Source organism: Condylura cristata, unplaced genomic scaffold (genome assembly GCF_000260355.1).
Source record: "Condylura cristata isolate star-nosed mole 26May11 unplaced genomic scaffold, ConCri1.0 scaffold00048, whole genome shotgun sequence".
NCBI lineage: Eukaryota > Metazoa > Chordata > Mammalia > Eulipotyphla > Talpidae > Condylura > Condylura cristata.
Genome location: NW_004567149.1, coordinates 1,377,796 through 1,383,619, shown reverse-complemented (window position 1 = coordinate 1,383,619; position 5,824 = coordinate 1,377,796).

Genomic DNA, 5,824 nt, shown 5'->3' with positions numbered 1-5,824 from the left:
GGAGAAGAATTCAGAGAGGAAGAACAGGTTGGGGGTGAGCACTGACCGAAGTAGCATTTGAAGGTCTTACCAACCTTGCAGAACATACATCTGCAGGATTAGAAGCATCCGCTGGAAACACATTCTGCTTGGCCACAGGTATTTACCAAGTCCTCATTGTCACGGTGAATTTGCTGCAGCGGGTTCTTCAGCACCTGGAAACTTCAAAGGGACAGGCATAATTATCTTAGACTCCCAGATTCTGAGTGCAACATCCCTCGAAGTTCTAATCTTATTGGAAAACCGTAGGGGTCTAGCTTTGAGGGAGGGAACCCATGTGTGATTTTGCATTGCGATTTTGTTTTGTTTTTTCCATTGACATCTACAAACACAGATGGCCTGGGTAATTTATGACCACACGGGGAGCCTGTTCTGAACATACTGATCCAATTACAGAACTCGGAAAGTTTCCACCTCAGCATCAATAGTTGAAGACTCATTGCAATTATGATGCTGGAAAGAAACAAAATAATTTGGTAGCAAAACTCACTTCCAGAAGTGAGTGAGTTAGCAGAAATCTTACTGGTATTCTCCACCAGGATTTAGAAGCTGTGCAATCTTGTCTCTTACTACTTATAAGCGCAGAATGTCGTCACTCATGGCCTCTCTGACTTTTTTTTCTGGGTCAATGGGATCTGTCACTGTATTTCTGCTCGAACTTTCGAGAAATACTCCACGTTGTGAAGATTAAGAAAATGAACAAGAGCGACAGCATGACAAGAGGTGAAAACAGAAACCTGAGGGGTCTGAAAATTCTATTTTGTAAATTCCATCTTCTCCCCGAGCAAGTTGTTTTTGCTGTTTCGCATTAGTTTCCTCATCTTTGAAAATGGGGGGAAAGAGGCCCTCCCTGGTGGCACAAAGGGTTAAAGCACAGCACTGCAAAGCTAAACCAAGCTGCTTTAGCACAAGTTCGATCCCCAGGCAGGGGGTGACCCAGATGGCGCGGCAGACCTCTCCTGTCTGTCTACTGCCCCCCTCAGCAGTGTACTTCATCACTCGGCCTATTCTTCTCCCTACTTTGTCTCTGGTGAATCCTCTGACCACCCCTGCACCTCTGGCCTGTACCCCAGTTTTATATACACCAATAAATATTTTTTAAAAAAAAATAAATTAAGGGCCCTCCCTGGTGGCGCAGCGGATTAAAGCACAGCACTAAGAAACTTAAGCCACTTCTGCATGAGTTCGATCCCCCGCCTGCCCCGGAGGTGACCACGTGGCGCGGCAGACCTCTCCTGACCCGCCCGCTGCTCCCCTCAGCAGTGTACGTCCTCGATCTGCCTGTTCTGCTCCCCACTCTGTCTCTGGTGAAGCCTCCCACCCTCCGCATCTCTGGCCTGTACCCCAGTTCTGTATGCATAAATAAATAAATCTTAAAAAAAATAAATTAACTTAAAAAGAAAATGGGGAAATAAGGTTTACCCTGCAAGTCACTGGGGATAAGTGATAGAACAAAACCACTAAGAGAAAATCCTTGGAATGACTGGGCACTTCCTGGGAGAATCCCAGAGACATGCCCAGCCGCCGCTGCAAAGATTGGCATCAGAGGGCATCAGCAGGGTACTGGTGAGCCCAGAGGTCAAGCATGTGATGGTGAGGTACCTAGAGGCCACTTCAGCCCTAAATTGGAGAGACAGGGAGCAGGCTACATTTGGGGAGGCCAAGGTGGGGATCACGGCGAGGGAGCGAGATGCATCATCAGCCCGTGGCTGGGCAGCAGAACCCGAGAGATGGCGCTTGTGCTCAGACCGAGCGGAGGAAATACTTCCCTCTCCCTGGCCCGCCACCAGTGCCAGCATCTCCGCCGGGCGCAACCTGCCTGGGAAGCCACATGGCGCATGCGCTGGGTGCCCGCTCAGGGAGCCGGCCTTTTGCGGGCGCACTGAGGCCACAGCCAGGGCCAGCACGCAGGAGCGGGCGGCCTCTTCAAGCCAAGAACTGAACTTCTAGAAGAGGTCAGTTTACAGTCTCCTTCCTGCTCTCCCCTCCTCCACTCGGCCGCACCCTGTGAACGTTTCTCTTCTTAGTTCACCTCCTCGGCGAGTCGCGTCTTTGCGCGCAATTCTGTCCATAACCCCGTGCGGTCAGCACCCGTCACGCGCCGGCCCTGCGTTCTGCGGTGGGCAGGGTGAATGGCCACGCTCTTGTTCCACGGCTTCCTGTCTTGTCGTTCCCTCTTGGGACCGCTGGCCCCGTCTGCCTCTGCTCTCTGTTCAGGGGGGACCGACAGGTGTCCCTGGGCCTCTCCAGTGCAAACAGCGATGGGAGGCAGCCAGTGGTCTGCCGGTTGGCGTTGGAGCCATGACCGTGGCGTTCCTGTGAGCCCAGGCGAGCCCAGGAGAAGGCCATTTGCCCAGTGGTTCTTAACAACCTACAACCGCGTGGTCACAGCAAGACGGAGCGCCTGGACTGGCCCTTTCATAGCTCCCTGCTCTTGGGTCTCAGCCCCCCTCTTGTGGTTTCTCTCTCCCCAGTCCTGGGGCCATCCTGAAGGGGACCGAGACGGCAGGTGCCTCCCCCCAGAGCCTGCAGGCCTGGCGGGCAGTCCTGTGGCACCGCGCGGGCCTAGGGACACGCAGTGTGCAGCCCAGTAGCACCGGGCGCCCCCTGCTGGCGATGGCCGTGAAGGGGCAGCCGGAGAGGACTGGGCACCTGGCCAGGTTCCCCACCTGCCTGTTGCCAGCGCTCAACTTCATGTCCAATTCCCATCTTGCCTTGCTGTACACACACACCAAATTTTTTTCTTCCATCATTGTTCATTTTTGTGCAGCAGGTGCTTTCTCCCCTCAGGCGGAGTCCCGATAATTCGGCCACCACTGCAGACCCTGGTGCTCTTTCCCCTGTTTGACCCCTCCAGCTCCCTCCCCTGCCGGACGTCTCAAAGCTATGTCCCCTGCAAGTTTTGTCTCTTTCCTGACCCTTTGTTCGGTTCCCCTCTGCTCCTGCTATGAGTGAGCCCATCCGCCATGTTTCCTTTTCCTTCTGGCTCATTTTCCTGCACACCGTCCTTTCCAGCGCCATCCAGTTGCCGCGAGGGGCATCTGAGTGGCACAGTGAGGCTCCCAGAGCCCTGAGGGGGGGGGGTGCTGGCATCCCCCAGAGCAGGCAGCTGGGCTGCCGGGCTATGTCCTGCCCAGCAACTCCTCTTAGGAAATAGCAGAATGCATTACTAAAATAAATTTGAAATAGAAAATAAATTTGAAATTATTAAAATAACACATTATTTACTGAATTTTAAACTGAGAAGATGCTGATGAATGGCAGGCAGGAGGTGGGGTCAGGAAGAAAGGAATTATAAGAACATGGTCGTTGTATTTTATTTTTTTAAGATTGATTTATTTGTGCATACAGAACTGGGGTACAGGCCAGAGGTGCAGGGGCGGTGAGAGGATTCACTGAGACAGAGTGGGGAGCAGAACAGGCAGATCGATGAAGTACACTGCTGAGGGGAGCGGCGGGTGGGTCAGGGGAGGTCTGCCGCACCATGTGGGTCAGTCCCTGGCCGGGGATCGAACTCGTGCTTCAGTGGCTGCGACAGCGTCATAGTGCTGTGCTTTAACCTGCTGCGCCACCAGGGAGGGTCCCTCCCTGGCAAATTCTTTATTAAGATTAGGAGCAAGCTCACTACTTAGTGTGATCTCCTAGGGGTTAGTAGCTCAAAAGAGAGGAATTAGAAGAGAAATTGCTTGATGGGTTTGTCAGGGAGCGCTGAGATGGACCAAGAAAAGTCAAGTGAGAACAAGTGGACTCGGGAGAGCCAACATGGCGCCCGCGCGTGGCCCGTGGTGTCGGTTCCCGGAGCTGGGTCTGGGCCCGGAGAGGGGCGGGCGGTGTGCACGGAGGCCCACGCGCGTCGGAGCACGCTCCTGCGTAGATGTCCTCTCCCGTTCTATGGCTAAAAGGAACAGACTTGCCATGAGGAAAGTTCTGTCCTTATCGAGGTAAAGATGAGAAGCTGTTTACTTTCTCCGCAACGAGATGACTTTCTCACTCGGAAGACCTCATCCCAGACTTGCTGGTTATCTCACAGAGCTCACATGGCAATGGGAATCCACACCCAGGACGCGGGGACCCAGGCCTCTCGCCAACGCACGGCCCAGACCCCCCAGCACCGCCGCCCTGAGAACCTGTCTCAGTCCTGTTCCCATACTGAGGGGACAACATACACACGCTCTCTTAATAGCTTGCTGTAATTGTTAATAAACAGGGAGTGAGCTGAGTATGGCACACTAATTACCTAGTTTATTCCTCACCGCCATTCTTTGTAATGAGATGAAGAAGATGATACTCACTAAATCTCCACCTAGGAAAACACTGCCTTCCTTGAGAAATTAGGCCTTAATTGCTGGGGCTGGAAACCCTGAACTCCCTGAGGAGGAAGAGGGCCTGATGACTTCTTCCTTTGTTGTTGTTTCTTTTTCAATTTTCTTACATTGTTCGTTTTTGCAACCGGTGATTTCTCCAATCAGATGGAGTCCCCGTAATTCTCCTACCACTGCACCTGTGCCGATCACCACAGCCCTGTGGTCTCCCCTGCCTTGACCCCCCCCTCTTCCTCCCCTGCTGGGTACCTCAGAGCCCACGAATTTTGTCTTTTTCCTGCCCCTTTGTTTCCTTCCCCTCTACTCCCCGGTAGAACTGAGGCCATCTGAGATTTTTCTTTTCCGTTCTGGCTTCTTTCACTGAGCATGACGACCTCCCTCCCAGCTCCACCCATGTTGCTGCAGATGACATGAGTTTATCTTTTTGACAGCTGAATAGTATTCCACGGTGTGTATGAGCCTCATTTTCTTGATCCAGTCATTTGTTTTGGGGCATTTCGGTTGTTTCCATATCTTGGCGATTATAAATAGTGCTGCAGTGAGCAGAAGGGTGCAGGTTTCCCTTCGAATTCGTGTTTTTGTGTCCTTTGGGTAGATTCCTAGTAGTGAAATCACTGGAGCTCTACTTTTAGTGTTTTGAGATTCCTCTGCCCAGCTTTCCATAGTGGCTGGACCAGTTTGAACCTGGGCAGGGATTACTTCTGAGAGAGACACTCCTCGGATCTCTAGTAAATTCTACATAAATCCTTAAAAGCTTAATGTGATTAGAGTGATGTTTTTCTTCTTTACTTTGCAACTATGACGGGGATGAATTAAATTCTAGCTGTCGCTCACTATCAACTATTTCAGGAGAGATGAAAAGTCCACTCTGGGCCTGTACCACAAGTCCAGCCTGCATCCAAGTGACTAATTCCATGTTATGTCCTTAAAAAAAAAAATGACAGTCATGGACTCAAAAGATCCTTCAGGGCAAATCTAAACACTCAGCACTGGGATTTCATTTATTGGAAAGAATTTGAACATTATACTCTAAAATCCTCAGTGCCTAGATGATTACTTAAACAGGGAAAGATAAGCCTCACCCAGCCCAGGTCACTCTTAAATCTCACAGTCTACAGCTCATTGCATGAGCTGAAATGCAAGTTGAATTTTCCAGGACCTCCCCAAGGCTATCAGAAGTCGCCTTGCTCTTGGGGGGTAGGGGACATATATCTAGACCCTCCTCAGGGATGGACCCTACCTCGACTTTCTCCCTGTTTTCCTCTACTCACTAAAAACCAAGCCCGAGCGTGTGCATTCTTAAGACTTTCGGTTAAAATACATTACTCCTGGGTGTCTATCCTTATATCACACTTTCTGTGAGATCAAATAATGGGGGCCTGACACAGACACACACGCAAGTGTGGAAGTGGGGTGCTCTTTCCCTTTTACATTTGCTTTTGGGGTAGAAAAATGGCTTTAAG